At 39.9% G+C, this 21,260-nt stretch overlaps 1 protein-coding gene across 15 annotated transcripts in view; it reads left to right on the top strand.

Annotated features, from left to right (window-relative positions):
• AIG1 (androgen induced 1) overlaps positions 1 to 21,260 on the top strand; it is a 279,442-nt gene that overhangs the window by 72,858 nt on the left and 185,324 nt on the right. The window lies entirely within an intron of this gene.

Below are 21,260 nucleotides of genomic sequence, written 5' to 3'. Positions count from 1 at the left end.
TTGCAGAGGACACAATTCAGTCTATAACCGTTTCTTAAGCAGCCCAAACTTGAAAGGTAGGGTCCTTGGGTCAACCAGGCTAGTATTTTTTGAACTTGGGAGAGGAAATCAGTATTATCTCATACTTCTTCAGTTACCCAACTGTGCCATTAGCTACTATCACTGAAGTAAATGCCTCTTAATGTTTGGGTCTGTTTTGACTTCATTGATTTTCATTGTTTTCAGTTAGATTCTCTCCATAACTCAACTTCCTTTACAAGTCTGTTAATTTTCCATTATCTGCACATAAACGATGTTTTTTAAAGGCCTTCAGAGACCCTACTGATTTTAACCTCTGCGTAGCCAGGAGAAGAAGAAGAGAACTCATATATATCACAAATTGTAAAGATGAGTAAGAGGTTGTTATTTAATTCAAATTCAGACCTTTCATTTGCCAGCTGATTTCAGGGAAAAACAGAAGTCTCAGTGATGTGGTCTAGCACATGCCCCAAGTCCATTGTAGGAAGAGTCAGAAAGTTGTTCATAAATCCTTCCAGTGGATTACTCGTATTTGTCAGGTTTGTAGCTGGTAAATGGCCCTACATGCTTGCTTTAAGACCAATTAGTAGGCACTCAGATGGTCACTGAATTGCTTTTTCTCTGTGCCAAATTGTATTTTCTTGGATGAAATAAATAGCCCTTAACCCTGAGAACAACACAATGGCCAGAGAGCATTATAATTTGGTCACACTCCTCATTCCCTCATCCTTGTCCTCTGAAAATTTAAATGAGTACTCAGATTGAAGCTAACCAGCAAGTCTCTCAAATTTCATTGTTTAGCATAGCAGAGTTTTATGCTTTCCGTATTACTTAATATTTCCATCTTTGGACTTTCCATATAAAATTCAAATACTTTCTATTAGAATAATCATCTAAGAGAAAATATCCGTTAGCATAAAGCACAAAAATATATACTTTCTGCATAAAAGAATTATCTAGAAAATATAAGTCTGTGTGTACATGTATATGCATCTATATCTAATATATAGTATATGTATATATATTATATATATCATGTGTACTTTTTTCTTTTTTAACATTTACTCCCTTGAAATTTCTATAGACATGTCATTGCCTGTGCAAGCCTCGTTGGCTAGAAGGACTACAATAGTAATACAATAAAAAAGTAGGCCGGACGCAGTGGCTCACGCCTGTAATGCCAGCACTTTGGGAGGCCGAGGAGGGCAGATCATGAGGCCAGGAGATCGAGACCATCCTGGCTAACACAGTGAAACCCTGTCTCTACTAAAAATGTGAAAAATGAGCCAGGTGTGGTGGCGGGAGCCTATAGTCCCAGCTACTCGGCAGGCTGATGCAGGAGAATAGCTTGAACCCGAGAGGTGGAGGTTGCAGTGAGCTAAGATCTCACCACTGCACTCCAGCCTGGGCGACAGAGCAAGACTCTGTCTCAAAAAAAAAAAAAAAAAAAAAAAAAAAAAAAAAAAAAAAGTAAATATAAGTACAGTGTTAACATGTTTTCTCTTAGCTCCCTTCTGTATGTGGTATTAAATTATGTCTCTACAGGGAAAATTTTGACTTATTTTGTAAATTTTGCTACTCTCCTCAAAAGCTCATGGCATATGCCCTTTAGATATTTTTGACCTTCCTTTGGGGGAAACTTTTGCACCTGCCTGAAGCTTGAAGTATATGTCAACTCTCAGTGTCTTTCCTAAAGTTACTCCATGTATGCTTCATGGTTTGTAAAACAAGTGGTGGCCTTTTTGTTTAGTTATTTGTTTTAGTACATCTGATATTTTCCTCCATCTATCACTGTCTTCATTGTTTTGCCTATGTTTTAGAAAAAAGAGGAATAAAAGTGCCTTTCATCCCCACTCACCCCATCCCTCTTAAACCAGAAGTCCCAGCATCATGCTTTCATGGCATGTGGGTGCAGCTGTCCTAGTGGCTCTCTGACAGCCCGAACAGTCCTCATCACTGCAACCACGGCCTCCCCTGTCACCCAGCACATGGAGGGGATCAGTGCTCTTGAGAATCACAAAAGAAATCAAAGAATAGATAAGGATTAGAGATGTGTAACTCACTGATGTGTTTAACTCATTTTTTTTTTTTTTGCCCATTGATATTTTGTAGTCACTATTTCCATCTTTCGTAATCATCCCTATTATTGTGAGTCACTGTTCCCTTCATAGTTACTAGTCTATTATTTTCCTAAACTTTTTAATGTTTTTTTTTCAAAGAAAATGACATTTCTTTTTCTCTTTCCACCCCTCCTTTCTCTCCCTCCTCTCCCCTGTTTTAAGAAGAATCTAGGTCAGTATTCTCTAGAAATCATCATATGTTTTCTACTATTTCTGTCTTGCTCTGTCATTTGACGTTTTGTATCTGTTTATGCAGTTTCCGCCAGACTTTTCACTCTAATACACAGAAATTCATTTTGAGTCCAAAAAAAGCCTGATAAATTGTTCCTTCCCAAACCCCATTAATTTTATTGCAAACTCATATTTACAGAAGATATGAATGTGCCTCTGTACAAGTATTTGTGTTCGTCTGTTCTCACACTGCTAATGAAGATATACCCGAGACTTGAGTAATTTATAAAAGAAGGAGTTTTAATTGACTCACAGTTTCACATGGCTATGGAGGCCTCACAATCATGAGGGAAGGCAAAGGAGGAGCAAAGTTATGTCTTACATGGTGGCAAGCAAGAGAGTGTGTTCAGGGGAACTCCCCCGTATAAAGCCATCAGATCTTGTGAGACTTATTCACTATCATGAGAACAGCATGGGAAAAATTCCCCCATGATTCAATTACCTACCACTGGGTCCCTCCCACGACACATTGAGATTATGGGAGCTACCACTCAAGATGAGATTTGCATGGGGACACAGCCAAACTGTATCAGTATTTTAACACAACATTTTTTTTTTCACTAAAACATTTAATTTTGTGATTTTTTCATCTTTCTCTCCCTAAAGTTATTTCTTTTTTTTTTTTTTATTATACTTTAAGTTCTAGGGTACATGTGCATAACGTTCAGGTTTGTTACATATGTATATTTGTGCCATGTTGGTGTGCTGCACCCGTCAACTTGTCAGCACCCATCAATTCATCATTTATATCATGTATAACTCCCCAATGCAATCCCTCCCCCCTCCCCCCTCCCCATGATAGGCCCCAGTGTGTGATGTTCCCCTTCCTGAGTCCAAGTGATCTCATTGTTCAGTTCCCACCTATGAGTGAGAACATGTGGTGTTTGGTTTTCTGTTCTTGTGATAGTTTGCTAAGAATGATGGTTTCCAGCTGCATCCATGTCCCTACAAAGGACGCAAACTCTTCCTTTTTTATGGCTGCATAGTATTCCATGGTGTATATGTGCCACATTTTCTTAATCCAGTCTGTCACAGATGGACATTTGGGTTGATTCCAAGTCTTTGCTATTGTGAATAGTGCGGCAATAAACATACGTGTGCATGTGTCTTTGTAGTAGAATAATTTATAATCCTTTGGGTATATACCCAGTAGTGGGATGGCTGGGTCATATGGTACATCTAGTTCTACATCCTTGAAGAATTGCCGTACTGTTTTCCATAATGGTTGAACTAGTTTGCAATCCCACCAACAGTGTAAAAGTGTTCCTATTTCTCCACATCCTCTCCAACAACTGTTGTTTCCTGATTTTTTAATGATTACCATTCTAACTGGTGTGAGATGGTATCTCATTGTGGTTTTGATTTGCATTTCTTTGATGGCGAGTGATGATGAGCATTTTTTCATGTGTCTGTTGGCTGTATGAATGTCTTCTTTTGAGAAATGTCTGTTCATATCCTTTCCCCACTTTTTGATGGGGTTGTTTGTTTTTTTCTTGTATATTTGTTTGAGTTCTTTGTAGATTCTGGATATTAGCCCTTTGTCAGATGAGTAGATTGCAAAAATTTTCTCCCATTCTGTAGGTTGCCTGTTCACTCTGATGGTAGTTTCTTTTGCTGTGCAGAAGCTCTTTAGTTTAATTAGATCCCATTTGTCAATTTTGGCTTTTGCTGCCGTTGCTTTTGGTGTTTTAGACATGAAGTCCTTGCCCATGCCTATGTCCTGAATGGTACTACCTAGATTTTCTTCTAGGGTTTTTATGGTATTAGGTCTAACACTTAAGTCTCTAATCCATCTTGAATTAATCTTCGTATAAGGAGTAAGAAAAGGATCCAGTTTCAGCTTTCTACTTATGGCTAGCCAATTCTCCCAACACCATTTATTAAATAGGGAATCCTTTCCCCATTTCTTGTTTCTCTCAGGTTTGTCAAAGATCAGATGGCTGTAGATGTGTGGTATTATTTCTGAGGACTCTGTTCTGTTCCATTGGTCTATAGCTCTGTTTTGGTACCAGTACCATGCTGTTTTGGTTACTGTAGCCTTGTAGTATAGTTTGAAGTCAGGTAGCGTGACGCCTCCAGCTTTGTCCTTTTGACTTAGGATTGTCTTGGCAATGCGGGCTCTTTTTTGGTTCCATATGAACTTTAAAGCAGTTTTTTCCAATTCTGTGAAGAAACTCATTGGTAGCTTGATGGGGATGGCATTGAATCTATAAATAACCTTGGGCAGTATGGCCATTTTCAAGATATTGATTCTTCCTATCCATGAGCATGGTATGTTCTTCCATTTGTTTGTGTCCTCTTTGATTTCACTGAGCAGTGGTTTATAGTTCTCCTTGAAGAGGTCCTTTACATCCCTTGTAAGCTGGATTCCTAGGTATTTTATTCTCTTTGAAGCAATTGTGAATGGAAGTTCATTCCTGATTTGGCTCTCTGCTTGTCTGTTACTGGTGTATAAGAATGCTTGTGATTTTTGCACATTAATTTTGTATCCTGAGACTTTGCTGAAGTTGCTTATCAGCTTAAGGAGATTTTGGGCTGAGACGATGGGGTTTTCTAAATATACAATCATGTCATCTGCAAACAGGGACAATTTGACTTCTTCTTTTCCTAACTGAATACCCTTGATTTCTTTCTCTTGCCTGATTGCCCTAGCCAGAACTTCCAACACTATGTTGAATAGGAGTGGTGAGAGAGGGCATCCCTGTCTTGTACCAGTTTTCAAAGGGAATTTTTCCAGTTTTTGCCCATTCAGTATGATATTAGCTGTGGGTTTGTCATAAATAGCTCTTATTATTTTGAGGTACTCTCCATCAATACCGAATTTATTGAGCGTTTTTAGCATGAAGGGCTGTTGAATTTTGTCAAAAGCCTTTTCTGCATCTATTGAGATAATCATGTGGTTCTTGACTTCGGTTCCGTTTATATGCTGGATTATGTTTATTGATTTGCGAATGTTGAACCAGCCTTGCATCCCAGGGATGAAGCCCACTTGATCATGGTGGATAAGCTTTTTGATGTGCTGCTGAATCCGGTTTGCCAGTATTTTATTGAGGATTTTTGCATCGATGTTCATCAGGGATATTGGTCTAAAATTCTCTTTTTTTGCTGTGTCTCTGCCAGGCTTTGGTATCAGGATGATGTTGGCCTCATAAAATGAGTTAGGGAGGATTCCCTCTTTTTCTATTGACTGGAGTAGTTTCAGAAGGAATGGTACCAGCTCCTCCTTGTACCTCTGGTAGAATTCAGCTGTGAATCCATCTGGTCCTGGACTTGTTTTGGTGGGTAGGCTATTAATTGTTGCCTCAATTTCAGAGCCTGCTATTGGTCTATTCAGGGATTCAACTTCTTCCTGGTTTAGTCTTGGGAGAGTGTAAGTGTCCAGGAAATTATCCATTTCTTCTAGATTTTCTAGTTGATTTGCATAGAGGTGTTAATAGTATTCTCTGATGGTAGTTTGTATTCTGTGGGGTCAGTGGTGATATCCCCTTTATCATTTTTTATTGCATCTATTTGATTCCTCTCTCTTTTCTTCTTTATTAGCCTTGCTAGCGGTCTGTCAATTTTGTTGATCTTTTCGAAAAACCAACTCCTGGATTCATTGATTTTTTGGAGGGTTTTTTGTGTCTCTATCTCCTTCAGTTCGGCTCTGATCTTAGTTATTTCTTGCCTTCTGCTAGTTTTTGAATGTGTTTGCTCTTGCCTCTCTAGTTCTTTTAATTGTGATGTTAGAGTGTCCATTTTAGATCTTTCCTGCTTTCTCTTGTGGGCATTTAGTGCTATAAATTTCCCTCTACACACTGCTTTAAATGTGTCCCAGAGATTCTGGTATGTTGTATCTTTGTTCTCATTGGTTTCAAAGAACATCTTTATTTCTGCCTTCATTTCGTTATGTACCCAGTAGTCATTCAGGAGCAGGTTGTTCAGTTTCCATGTAGTTGAGCAGTTTTGATTGAGTTTCTTAGTCCTGAGTTCTAGTTTGATTGCACTGTGGTCTGAGAGACAGTTTGTTATAATTTCTGTTCTTGTACATTTGCTGAGGAGTCCTTTACTTCCAATTATGTGGTCAATTTTGGAATAAGTGCGATGTGGTGCTGAGAAGAATGTATATTCTGTTGATTTGGGGTGGAGAGTTCTATAGATGTCTATTAGGTCCGCTTGGTGCAGAGATGAGTTCAATTCCTGGATATCCTTGTTAACTTTCTGTCTCGTTGATCTGTCTAATGTTGACAGCGGAGTGTTGAAGTCTCCCATTATTATTATATGGGAGTCTAAGTCTCTTTGTAAGTCTCTAAGGACTTGCTTTATGAATCTGGGTGCTCCTGTATTGGGTGCATATATATTTAGGAGAGTTAGCTCTTCCTGTTGAATTGATCCCTTTACCATTATGTAATGACCTTCTTTGTCTCTTTTGATCTTTGATGGTTTAAAGTCTGTTTTATCAGAGACTAGGATTGCAACCCCTGCTTTTTTTTGTTCTCCATTTGCTTGGTAGATCTTCCTCCATCCCTTTATTTTGAGCCTATGTATGTCTCTGCATGTGAGATGGGTCTCCTGAATACAGCAGACTGATGGGTCTTGACTCTTTATCCAGTTTGCCAGTCTGTGTCTTTTAATTGGAGCATTTAGTCCATTAACATTTAAGGTTAATATTGTTATGTGTGAACTTGATCCTGCCATTATGATATTAACTGGTTATTTTGCTCGTTAGTTGATGCAGTTTCTTCCTAGCCTCGATGGTCTTTACATTTTGGCATGTTTTTGCAATGGCTGGTACCGGTTGTTCCTTTCCATGTTTAGGGCTTCCTTCAGCGTCTCTTGTAAGGCAGGCCTGGTGGTGACAAAATCTCTAAGCATTTGCTTATCTGTAAAGGATTTTATTTCTCCTTCACTGATGAAACTTAGTTTGGCTGGATATGAAATTTTGGGTTGAAAATTCTTTTCTTTAAGAACGTTGAATATTGGCCCCTACTCTCTTCTGGCTTGTAGAGTTTCTGCCGAGAGATCTGCTGTTAGTCTGATGGGCTTCCCTTTGTGGGTGACCCGACCTTTCTCTCTGGCTGCCCTTAAGATTTTTTCCTTCATTTCAACTTTGGTGAATCTGGCAATTATGTGTCTTGGAGTTGCTCTTCTCGAGGATTATCTTTGTGGTGTTCTCTGTATTTCCTGAATTTGAATGTTGGCCTGCCCTACTAGGTTGGGGAAGTTCTCCTGGATGATATCCTGAAGAGTGTTTTCCAAGTTGGTTCCATTTTCCCCCTCACTTTCAGGCACCCCAATCAGACGTAGATTTGTTCTTTTTACATAATCCCATACTTCTTGTAGGCTTTGTTCATTTCTTTTTCTTCTTTTTTCTTTTGGTTTCTCTTCTCGCTTCATTTCATTCATTTGATCCTCAATCGCTGATACTCTTTCTTCCAGTTGATCGAGTCGGTTACTGAAGCTTGTGCATTTGTCACGTATTTCTCGTGTCATGGTTTTCCTCTCTGTCATTTCGTTTATGACCTTCTCTGCATTAATTAGTCTAGCTGTTAATTCTTCCACTGTTTTTTCAAGATTTTTAGTTTCTTTGCGCTGGGTACGTAATTCCTCCTTTAGCTCTGAGAAGTTTGATGGACTGAAGCCTTCTTCTCTCATCTCGTCAAAGTCATTCTCTGACCAGCTTCGATCCGTTGTTGGTGATGGGCTGCGCTCCTTTGCAGGGGGAGATGCACTCTTATTTTTTGAATTTCCAGCTTTTCTGCCCTGCTTTTTCCCCATCTTTGTGGTTTTATCTGTCTCTGGTCTTTGATGATGGTGACGTACTGATGGGGATTTGGTATAGGTGTCCTTCCTGTTTGATAGTTTTCCTTCTGACAGTCAGGACCCTCAGCTATAGGTCTGTTGGAGATTGCTTGAGGTCCACTCCAGACCCTGTTTGCCTGGGTATCAGCAGCAGAGGTTGCAGAAGATAGAATATTGCTGAACAGCGAGTGTACCTGTCTGATTCTTACTTTGGAAGCTTCCTCTCAGGGGTGTACTCCACCCTGTGAGGTGTGGGGTGTCAGACTGCCCCTAGTGGGGGATGTCTCCCAGTTAGGCTACTCAGTGGTCAGTGACCCACTTGAGCAGGCAGTCTGTCCGTTCTCAGATCTCAACCTCCGTGTTGGGAGATCCACTGCTCTCTTCAAAGCTGTCAGACAGAGTCGTTCGCGTCTGCTCAGGCCTCTGCTGTTTCCCCTGTTGTTTTTTAGCTGAGCCCTGCCCCCAGAGGTGGAGTCTATAGAGACAGGCAGGTTTCCTGGAGCTGCTGTGAGCTCCACCCAGTTCGAGCTTCCCAGCGGCTTTGTTTACCTACTTAAGCCTCAGCAATGGCGGGCGCCCCTCCCCAGCCTCGCTGCTGCCTTGCGGTTAGATCGCCGCAGACTGCTGTGTTAACAATGAGGGAGGCTCCGTGGGCATGGGACCCTCCCGGCCAGGTGTGGGATATATTCTTCTGGTGTGCCCGTTGCTTAAAGCGCGGTATTGGGGTGGGAGTTACCCGATTTTCCAGGTGTTGTGTGTCTCAGTTCCCCTGGCTAGGAAAAGGGATTCCCTTCCCCCTTGCACTTCCCAGGTGAGGCGACGCCTCGCCCTGCTTCAGCTCTCGCTGGTCAGGCTGCAGCAGCTGACCAGCACCAATTGTCCGGCACTCCCTAGTGAGATGTCCCCAGTACCTCAGTTGAAAATGCAGAAATCACCGGTCTTCTGTGTCGCTCGCGCTGGGAGTTGGAGACTGGAGCTGTTCCTATTCGGCCATCTTGCTCCGCCCCCTAAAGTTATTTCTTACCTTTCCTTTCCAAGGTGCTGTGTCTTTGCTGTGACTTCAGAGCTTCCCCTGTCCTTTACCTTTTTCCCTATTCCCCCAGCTGCTCAGAAGGGTCCAGAATCCTGCTGTAGTTTCATTCTTATGACTTTCTTCCTTTTTAAAATGCAAACTCTCCCTGAAGCAATGCCACAAGGAATCACTTGAAGAAGCATCATATTTACTTTTTCTGTGCCTCCAGGCCTGGAATGGAGGTGCCAACCTGGAGGGCTCATTACATCAGAAGGATGGAAGAGCATTAATGGCCAGGAACTGATGGAACCAGAATTATGCCTGTAGGAATCTGTAGCATAAAAATGCTTATCATGTGTGCAGATGATTAATGATAACATTTATAAATAAATGTCTTCATCATTTTGGTGGACACAGTCAAAATCCTAAAAGGCAAAATTCTTAAGCACCCTCTCTGTGCCAGGGGAGCACCGGGCATCCTATAGCTGCAGGTGTAGAGCCTCAGCTTTGGGTCCTCCTGTGGTCCCCAGAGGCCTCCCTTGCACTACCATCCTGACTGCTGGGGCACTGCCAACCTTGCAGAGTGCTTCCCTGGCTACTATCTACTGACTTTCTTTGTCTACTGCCTTTCTACTTTTTGTCAGTCAGAAGTTGAAAGGGAAAGCAACATTATTTTTGCTTCATGGTGCAGGCAAAATGTCATTGGGCATAAAAAGAGAGTAAAGAGTGAATGCATTACGTCTGTACAGCTGAATTTATCAACTTTGTACAAATATTCCTGAAGAGATCTATTGGCCCCTGAGCTTTTCCTGATGCTCCCATTATCTCTCTCTTTCTCTCTCTCACACCTCAGCTGAAACCATGGCAGCAAGAAAGACATGGGTGGGTTATCTGGGATTCATATTTTCTGCATTAATGCTTCCTCCAGTAACGAGGTTAATTGAGAGTTGTCAATAATTGCTTTGTGTGAGCATGAAGCCCTAAATATGATTTTGTGACCCATGCACCTAATGCATCCACTTCAGGCTCTCTCTTCATCTCAAGGATACATAAAAATCATGAAACATTCCAATCAAAGATAATTGGAGGAAAGTTTTATTTCAGCATAACCTTGAAGAAATCAGGCAGGATTGCTTGAATGAACATGGCATGTATCATCCTGATTTGTGTAGATTCCCATAAATATAAAGCTGGCCTTGATTAGTAACGCTAATGGCCGGAAACCACCAGCACTCCCAAAGCCTTGCAACTAATTTTGCAAGGATAACCCATGGGAGGCTCTTCTTACCATGTGCAGTTTATTTCTGAACCCTGTCACCCTTTTAAAGAATCATTACAAATAATTCTATGACATTATGTGGTCTGGAAGCACTGAAGTTTATTAGGAGCAATCAGACCAAGAATGTCTTTTGTCTCCTGTGAGTTTGTTGACTTTTGTGTTGGCAGATACCATTATGGCTAAGAGACTAGGCTTAGACTTTTAACCACAAAAGTCGGGGGGGGGGGGGGCATGACAGAAGAGCAGAAACAGCAAATAAATAAATAAATAAAATATATATCTATGAATTTAATGACCATGAAAGTGCCTCTCTCAGGAATCCTAAATGTGTCTCCAACTGCCTACCAAAGAAGCCCTTTAATGAAAAAGAACAATTATTTATACATTTTAAACTTGCTATCTTTTTTTATAGAGACAGGGTTTTACCCTGTTTCCCAGGCTGGAATGCAGTGCAATGATATTTCGCTGCAGCCTCAACCCCCTGGGCTTAAGGGATCCTCTCCCCTCAGTCTCCCAAGTAGCTAGGACTACAGGCATGCACCACTATGCCCTGCTAAGTTAAAAGTTATTTTGGAGACAGGGGTCCCACTAAATTTCCCAGGCTGGTCTTGAACTCCTGGCCTCAACTGATTCTCCTGCCTCAGTCTCCTGAGTAGCCAGATTACAGGGATGAGCCATCATACCCAACTAATTATCCATTTTTTTATTCATCCTAGTTTATGCATCCCATTCGTTTGTAGCTGCTCAACTTGAATAATGCACGTAATCTAACCTTATAACCTCACCAGTACACTTTTGCTCTGGTGTTGGTTTGGTTGCTGTAGCCCCAGTGCTGGTCTGCCCCATCCCGGTATGAAGATGATAGCCCTTTCTGAGTGTGTCTGAGGAGACCTTGGAGATTTCGATCAGTTCTAACCTGGGATGGGTGTCCAGGTTATTAGGAGCAAACTGGCATGTGCCTGTATTAACTTTACAGGAATTTGACCTTCCTATCTGAGTTTAGTCTCAAAGCTGTTTGTTAAGTAACCATTTCTAGTGTTATAATCATGTCTTGTAAAGACTTGGTGAAGATTTTCTAGGTATCAGCCTATTCCAAAATCCTTTAAAACTTGATTTTACTTGTAATAGGACTGTATGGTATCTGTTTCCTTAGGAAACATGGAAAATGGATTTAAAATCTCAAATGCAAACTCAAAGAAAAAGTTACGTTGCTATTGTTTTAAAAAAGTAATTCCCAAAAGTCTTCATTTGTTGACATACTAGCTAATTCTAAGCTATCTTTAAGAACGGTTTTGAGATGCATATAAATTTAGATTGTCATAAACCTACAACTTAAAAATTGTAGTTTCATTACTGATTTTTAAATGAAAGAGATTGGCTTAAATGGGAAACCAGAAAATTAATATTAATGACTAATATTAAGGTCTGTTAACATAACACATAAAGGAATAGAATTTGATTCTATTTGAGATTATAAATAAAAACCAATGCCTTTCCTTCTGTTTTGATATTAAGGGGGAAATTTTAAAAAATAAATTGTTTACCCTATTCTACAAACTCTGGATTCAACTTAAAAATACACTTAATATCTTCTGATCCTCTCTTTATTAAATTTTCACACAGATACCTAAAGTCAAGACTTTTCTATTTTCTTTAAGCCTTAACTGATATTTTAAGTTTCTTTAAATGTCCTTTTCCTTTCTTTTCACTTCTGAAGTTAAAAATACATCGGCTAGATCATGTCTTATGGTAAAACCCAGTACACTGCAGGTGGAGTTAATCAAATGCTTGCCGCCTGCACTGAAATAAGGAATGTGAACTGAGTTACCTAAGAAGGAAGGTTCATAGATGAGAATTCATTCAAGATCAGTAAGGAAAATGAGCCATGTTTTCCCAATACCGGAAGAAAGGCTCAGAAAACTGTAATTACCAAAACTATGTAAGTGATCTTACGATTATTTTTTAATAACTTTTCAAAAGATCGAGGACATTGTACGTTTAGATATATGTAACTGTTCAAAAGATCGAGGACATTGTACGTTTAGATATATGTAACTGTTCAAAAGATCGAGGACATTGTACGTTTAGATATATGTAACTGTTCAAAAGATCGAGGACATTGTACGTTTAGATATATGTAACTGTTCAAAAGATCCAGGACATTGTGCGTTTAGATATATGAAACTGTTCAAAAGATCCAGGACATTGTGCGTTTAGATATATGTAACTGATAAGAAACCAGGTTGCTTCTCAATCATCTCATGTATTATTTTCTCCTCAATTAAGAACCAAAGATTTTCTGCTTAGGTGACCTATTTAATTTGCACACGTTTATACTAGCTCAGAGTGGTCAGCTTTTTTGATGCTTCCAAGATAAATTTCTTAAACACAATAGTCACACTTTAACAAAATTTCACATAGATGCCCACTTTAAAATATATAACAGGGAAAACCGCACATTTATATCTAGACCGTTCAAAGGACAGAAGTTCTCGTCAAATCAGTAATTATTTGTGGACTCATGGAGCCTACTGTGTAGCAAGTTCTGAGTGCTAAGAGTCAGGATAGTGTTGGCTGAAAATCAATCTGTCTTTCAAAGGTTTCACAGTCCAGGGAGGGCGGCTTTACAAGCTATATCAACAAGTAAATTAAAATAGGGTGTGATGAGTATAATAATACATGTGTTTAAGGTGCAGAGAAGTATCCGCAAAGCGAGATGTTTGAAGAATGACTAAGAACTTATTAGATGTATAAGTTAATGATGCGTTTAGTTGCGAGTAACAGAATACCCTCAGAAATCCACCTGGCTCACTCTTTCACTTCATTCAAGTCTGCTCAAATAAGCTCAGCAAAGCTTCTGTGAATGATCTATATGAATTAGCCTCTCATTATTCTCTGTTCCTTTGCCTTGCTTTATTTTATCCATGATGATTACCACTACCTGGCATATTATGTTTATTCTTTTATTTGTGTAGTGTCTGTCTTCTCTGACTTGGTTCATACTCTGTGAGACCAGGGAAGTTGTGTGTTTCATTTACTGCTTTATCCCAAGCATTAGGAGCAGTGTCTAAATAATTCAATATTAGTTGAGTGTAATCCAGCCAACTGTGGTTTAAATAATAAAGATATTTAATATCTCACAAGACATGGAGCTTTTTGACAGGCAGTTTCAGGGTGGTATTGCTCAGTGTGTTCATATTTTGTACTTTTTATTGAGACATGGTCTCACTGTGTTGCCTGGACTGGAGTGCAGTGGCATGATCTCGGCTCACTGCAACCTCCACCTCTCAGGCTCAAGTGATCCTCCCACCTCAGCCTCCCGAGTAGCTGGGACCACAGGTGTGTGCCACCATGCCCGGCTAATTTTTGTATTTTTTGTAGAGACAGGGTTTCGCCATGTTGCCCAGGCTGGTCTCAAACTCCTGAGCTCAAGCAATCCACCACCTTGACATCCCAAAGTGCTGGGATTATAGGTATGAACCACCATGTCCAGGCAGTATTTTCATTTGAGACTTGTACATTTTATATTTTCCACACATCTATCTTCAGAGTGTTATCTTTTTGTCCTTGGACATGCCACCTAAATCCTCAAGAGGGTTAATAAAGCACCAAGCATCACATCCTTCACAACCATGTTCAAGGACAGAAAAGGAAGAAACTCTAGGGAGCCCTCCCCAAGCGTCTGTTTCTTCATCAGGTGAATAGATTATTCCCAGAAGCTCCACCTGCAGATTTCACCATAGGTCCCATTGGTCAGAACCATCACATAGCTAGAACCAGTAGTGTGGGCCTGGGAAAGCAAGAAGAAGCAAAAGGAAATGAAGTTACCATGAGGGCTTAAACTTATTATGGTTTATCCTTAGGGGCTGGGCATATTGCTACCCAAACAATATCAGGAGTTTTAAAAAATGTAATAAGCAACAAATTTAGGGAATAACAATATGTAAAATAAGTAAAGACTAGTATGATTCTAGGAAATTTATTTTTTATGTCAGTATGAAAAATATATACAGTAAAGCTGATAAGACTAATCATGGACATTTTCTGTTGTAGCCAAAAGGGTATATTTTTTTCCCATTCATTCTCTCCCAATAATCATTTTTAGTGTATTCTTACCAGTAGTATCATAAACAACAACTGAAATCTGATATTTGAAGAAGTCCTTCTCAAGGAAAGATTTCTTACACATTTGATGAAATGGTTTAATTTCTAAAGCTCCATATCAAATTTGTCAGAGGTGTCCCTTGCTTTAGACCAAACTCAAGAGATTCAGACAACTGGGTTCAGTAAGTAAAATCTTCCTTGACCACCCTATGGGACATTATCATGTCCCATAGATCATTTCACAGAGTTCTTACTCTCTCTGGGGAAAAAAAATCACAGAAATATCTCACAAAATGAAGATATTTTCTTCCCATAATTGTAGTCATAAGTAAAATATATATTTGAAATTTGAGATCAGGAAAAGGTAGAATTGATTTTCAGTAACACTAGACATGTGTTTCCTGTCCTCAACAATGTGACCCACAAAACCAGGATCTTATATATGTCCTTGTTTTGGGGACCAGGGACAAGATGCAATATTCTTGATTTTAAAAGAAAAGAAAAAAAGCATTCACACTTCTTCTTCCTTCCCTGCATATTTCACTCCCTCCCTCTTTCCCTCTATCTCCCCAACACCCCCATCTCTCTCTCTCTCTGTCTCTCTCTCTCTGTCTCTCTCCCTCCCTCTCCCTCTCCCTCACCCTATCTCTCTTTCTCTTTCTACCTTTCTCCTTTCGCCTCATCCCTCCACCCTAACCATTGCTTTCTGTGTAGAAAAGGAAACAATAATTTATTTGCTCTGTGGGTGTTCCTGAAATTACTACTGTCCCCGTGGGTGTTTTGAGGTAACTCTTAACTCCTTTAGCTGGACCAAAATGTACTGTTACATCAACCGATAAAAAAGTAATTTCCCTTCAAGGAAGGAGCTAGTGGACCTTCCACCTACACAAAATTTACTAACTTAATTGTGCCCATGTGATTACCATTCTAATGATTTGCTTATTTTACCACAAATAGCCAGTCCAGGATAGGACTTTCATTCATTGTACCTTTTTCTATCCCTCTTATGGAACAAAAGTTAAGGTATAATTCTGACTATTTTGAAGGTGATGTAGAAACTCAGGTGGGAAAGTGGGAAGATGAGGAGAGGGCAGGTGATGAGGAGAGTGTAGCCCTGCCAGCCAGCTCACAGTCTGCTAAGCACCTCTGAAGAGCACATTTACCAGAAGTTTCCCTCCAGAGAATGTCCCTTTAGGTTAGGTCTGTACATAAGTAGGCTACGTCAGTACCTGATTTACCCATAGCAACAAATGTATACTGGGAATTTGGGCTATGTTGGTGAAGCTGTTGCCACGTGAGGAAATTGAAGAAAGCTATGCCACAGAGGGAGTGGAAGGAGCCCTTAAGTCTTTTCTGCTTTTGCGCTTTTCTGGGTTATCTGCTACTTTGTTCATTTTTGACCAGAAAAGATTGGAGAGGAATGTGAAGTAAGAAAAAATCCTATACACAAAGGAGTGCCATGCCCAAGTTCACAGGCATGACGAGAGAGGAATTTTATCACCTTGCCACTTGATCCTAAGGACATCTCCCCTCCCCTTGGTTTCACTTAAAAATCAACTATGAAATAAGAAGACTGCATTCATACATGCATACATAACTCAAAAGAAGGAAGACTCTGCACTCCCTTGGCCAGAGGGTACTGTGAGCATGCCCTGGCCCAGTGGGTGGCTGTTACACTAGACAATAAAATTAGCACTGAGTCAACAAAGGAAAATGGCCCCCAGATTCATTAATAAAGCAACGTTTTGGTCTGAACATTCAGAAATGCTACCTGCACCCACCCCATTAGCTCAGAGTTCTGAAGAATACACCACATACAGAGGCCTCTGCTGCCACCTGTTTTAGTTCCTGCCTGTGAGGGAACAGTTCCACTTGGACTTTCTGAGTCTTCTCACCATAGCCCTTCCCAAGGAGACAAAACCTGCAAACAACCCAAGAGCCTGAACAATGGAATGAGAACTGACTCTCACTACATGCTTGCTGTGGGCCAGGCACTGGGCTAAGGGCTATACTGGAACGATTTATTTAATCCTCACATCCCCAGAAGGTAGGAATTTCCATCATTCTCACTTCACAGAAGACTCTTCTGTTTTGCAGTTTTACAGATGGGGTTCCCATTTTATAGCTTGCCTGCTTGAGGTCACACAGCAAGTAAATGACGCCAGTAAATCAACCAGGCTTTGAACCCTAACACTCCAACTAACGGAGTGCTTGCTCTTAGCAACCAGTTATGTGCTGTATAATGACGTTTTCATCAATGACAGATGACATATACAGCAGTGGTCCCATAAGACTATAAACCTATATTATGGACTGGACATGGTAGCTCACACCTGTAATCTGTGAGAGGCTGAGACAGGCAGATCACTAGAGTCCAGGAGTTTGAGACCAGCCTGGGGAATATAGTGAGATCCCATCTCTACCAAAAAAAAAAAAAAAAAAAAATTAGCTAGGTATGGTGGCACAAACCTGTATTCCCAGCTACTTGGGAGGCTGAGCTGGGAGGATCCTTTGAGCCTGGGAGATGGAGGTTTTAGTGAGCTGAGATTGTGCCACTGTACTCCAGCCTGGGCGATGGAGTGAGACCTTGTCTCAAAAACAAAGCAAAAAGCAAAACAACTGTATTAGGGGCCAGATGTAGTGGCTCATACTTATAATCTCAGTGCTTTGGGAGGCTGAGATAGGAGGATTGCTTGAAGCCAGGAGTTCAAGACCAGCCTGGGGAACAGCCAGACCCTGTTTCTACAAAATATTTAAAAAGTAACCTGCTTGGTAGCATGCTCTTGTAGTCCCAGCTACATGGGAGACTGCAGTAAGACCGATTGCTTGAGCCTAGAGATTCGAGCTGCAGTGAGCTATGATCACTTCACTGCACTCCAGCCTGGGCAACAAGAGCACGACTGTGTCTCCAAAAAACAAAAAAAGAGAGAGAAAAGAAAAAACCACCAAAAACCTGCCTTTACTATGTTTACGTGTGTTTAAATACGCAAATACTTAATATCGTGTTGCAGTTTCCTGTGGTATTCAGTAGTCTGTAGCTTAGGAGCAATAGGCTATACCACCTATAGAGCCTAGGTATGCAGTAGGGTATACCACCTAGGTTTGTGTAAGTACAATCTATGATGTTTACAGGATGGTAAATAGCCTAATGACATGTTTCTCCGAACATGTCTCTGTCATTGAATGATGCGTGATTGTACTCTAAACGTTTTGACAAACCTAACCTAATTTTGCTTTTCATCATTTGCCTGATAGACATTTTTAGCTATGTACATAAGGCCTGAGCTGACCAAAATTTCTAACTTTGGAGAATGTATCAGAATAAGAATAGGAGTTGTGTAGAATCTGGATCAAAAATAACTGCTTTATCTTTTTCCTTGAGGTGGCGTAAGAGACTGTGTTCATTTGTGCTTCTGTTGTTTCCCTTTGATACACTGTTTCACACTGTAGAGCCAATGGTTTTATACAGTTTTACAGGACAGCTTGCAAAGTGCAAGTTTTGACAAGAAAAGAAAATCTTTCCTGCTTTGTCTTCTCATTTCAAATATTGCATGCAGATTTTAGCTACCACATGTTTACCCAGTGTGCTTGTTTTTAATATGTGAAAATAAAGTTGTATCAGTAGAATTGGCTACCTTTAAAAAATTGGTTGCAAAATGTATCCAGTATATCATCTGTGAATCATCGCTGGGATTCCAAGAAGGCATAGTTTGTAGCTACACAATTGCAAAAAAACTATTTTTGGCAAGAAGTGATCCAATGCATTCCACAGCAGCATCCTAAAAACTGAGTGACACCTACACCGTGAAACATTTTAAAAGAATTACCAAAACTCTGCTTTATCAAGGATTTTCAGTCAAATCTGCTTTTCTTTTTAAATTTATAATTGATTCCTCCACCCATTTTAAACAAGGATTTGAGGTGGTGTAAGTCAAATCTGTCACTCAGGCAAACACTGTAGCATCCTGAGCCCTGTTGTTCATCAAAGGCCTTCTGTAATTAATCTTGACTGTTTGGGTAAGTGCCTTCTATATTATGGTGTTAAGAAAGGCAGAGCAACTTTCTTATGCCTTTTATCTTAAAAAGGGATGGAAGTAAGGAAAATGGAAAGAAGCCTTCAATAGACATTCTGGCAAGTTCTGTTATCGTATATTGAGTGCTAAGTGCCAGTCACTAAGCTAACCACTATCATATGATTTCACTGACTCTAGAAGAGCATCTTACCTAATAAATAAGAGACACTGAGCAACAGAAAGCCACTCGTCCCTACAGATTGTGATGTCAGGAAGAAGACTGGGCCCATTAGGGTGGGAAAACTGCTGCCATCCTGGCTGTAGCAGCTGGTTCTTTTTCTGCCTCTGTCCTATCCAAAGAAAATGCCTGCCCTATGAGATCTGATCAGTGATGTTTGATGAATGACATTTGTGCTTGAAGCGTCTCAAGCAAAAAGGATAGTAAGAGAGGAGAAAGAAATAAAAGCTCATGAGCGAAAAAATCACCCTCATGAAGTAGATTTACATTGGATCCCCAGGTTCCCCTTCACGGATCAGTGTCAAAGCAGATGTTTCTCCCCAATCTTGGCACCTTCCTCAACTGCTGATACTCAAAGTTAATTAGTTTAGTATAACTGTATCTCTTAATTGATGAAAAGTGTTTTTCAACAACAAAAATATCTATCATTGATCCACGATTCTAGATGAGGCCTAAGCAGGTACACCAAATGCCAAGAAAGAAAGCTCTGAAGTGCTCTCAAGCAGAAAGACTGCAGACTCGTGGACAGTCTATATCCATCTTTGAGTCATATTGATTCCAAAGATGACCATTTATTTGCTGAATCCTCCCACTTTATTTATACAGCATAGATCATCATAGAAAAATTTTAAAGGCAAAATGCAAAAGTTCACACCAATTTCCACAATAAGCACTTATTACCCTTATAATAAGAAAGTCCCACAGAAAGGTATTAGAAAAGTCCTCCTACAACTACTCACTTTTGGGAAATAATTCACCATTGTGTTTGTAAGTGTGCTCGCATTTAAAGATGTTCATGTTCTAAATGTAAATGGCAAATGATTCATAGAGAAAAACAAAAAATATTGATGTGTTATTGATGCAATACCAATAAACAAATATGCCAGCCTCTCCAAAAGTTCTTTTCCCATTGCAAATTATGTGTATAACTTGCTATGTATTTTCCTAGTTTTTAATGTATATAATCTAAAATAAACAAAACAGAAAACCATAGCCTTCCTCCTCTCCTAGCCCCATAGCAATTCCAGAGCAGTGATATAGTCATTTGTGGGTGTCCTAGTGTGCTTGGAAGTCCCGAAATGTTCTTGTAGCCCAGAACACTCTGTTTTGTTAGTCTATTTTGAGATAATCCTTCTCTCAGTCAATGAACTTATGCTGAGTAAATGATTATAGACTAAAGATTAAATCAGAAAGATAAGTAATTTATGTTGTGAAAAACTTATCAGGTGGACTAAAAAATTGTCAGGTTGCCCAAACTCTCCCTAGAGGCAATAACTTCGAAGAAACCAAAAGGGAAGCCAAATTCTGGGTGAACTTGAATTGGATGATACTAGTGGCAGGTAGTCAAATTACTGTAATCTGATGAATTCATTTGTACAGCAGGGATTGACTGGCCTGGTAGACCAGAATGCTTCTTTGGGTGGCCAAGGAACCCTGTCCTGTCTACAAAGCTGGCGATGCATTTTTGCTCTTTAATGCCCATACACCTACTCACTATTATGATCATTTTTCTCCTGTTAGTGTATCTTTCTTGGGTAGGCTGTATTTCATTTGATTAGCCTTCACTTTCCACTGTTACAGTAGCATTCTGGTCAATAGTATTCTGTTACTCTGCTACTACACCCAAGGCATCAAATATAGGCATTGATACATAGTCATCTAACATAGGATGCTTCTAAAAAAAAAGCATGGTTGGTTTGTTAATTAACTTGTACTAGATTGGATTAAATTAGGTGTTTCTTACTTTTATCCTCAGGTAACTGAGATATGTTTAGCTGGATGTCTCTCCTGTGTACTTACAGCTACCCTTTGGATACTCACATTAATGTAATTTTATCAAACAACTATAGTCCCCTTTTATTTAAAAAATGAGACAGAAAGACAGCAAGAGTTTGATTATTCAGTGATTTTATGGTGGAGAAAAGGCACAAATAGTTTGTTTTTTTTTTTTTTTTCCCAAAAGAAACTTAAATCAATCCTAATTGATAGTGGTTCCCTAGCATATTAAAAATAGTCTTATGTGAGGTTTATGGATATCTGTTTAATTATTTTATTTATTGTCACTTGACAGAGAGTGAAATAAGTCTTGCTTTATTTATTTGGAGTGGAGTTCAGTTCTAAATGGATCTAACTCTGAGCCCATAGCAGGAGGGTTAGTTATTAGAGTGGTAAAATGTTCAGCTTATGGGATAATCTCACCTGTGTGAGGCATAAGACAACCAGATGTACAAAAGTTTCCTCCCTCTGGGCCTTATTTTCACCACGCCCTACCCTCTCACAATGCACACCACTTTGCTAACCAGACCCTTCAGACATCACTCTTCACAAAATAAGACTGCCACCACTAGAAGCCAAGCCCAGGCAATTTGGATTCTGTAAGTGGGAAAAAAATCAACCCTAATAGCCATCATTCTCATGTTTTGGTCAGTGATAAAACTGACCAGATAGAGATACCTGAGGCTGT

The sequence above is a fragment of the Rhinopithecus roxellana genome, chromosome 4 (genome assembly GCF_007565055.1).
Source record: "Rhinopithecus roxellana isolate Shanxi Qingling chromosome 4, ASM756505v1, whole genome shotgun sequence".
NCBI classification, from domain to species: Eukaryota; Metazoa; Chordata; class Mammalia; order Primates; family Cercopithecidae; genus Rhinopithecus; species Rhinopithecus roxellana.
Note: the sequence above shows the minus strand (reverse complement) of the source record. Positions and strands in the feature narration are given on the sequence as shown.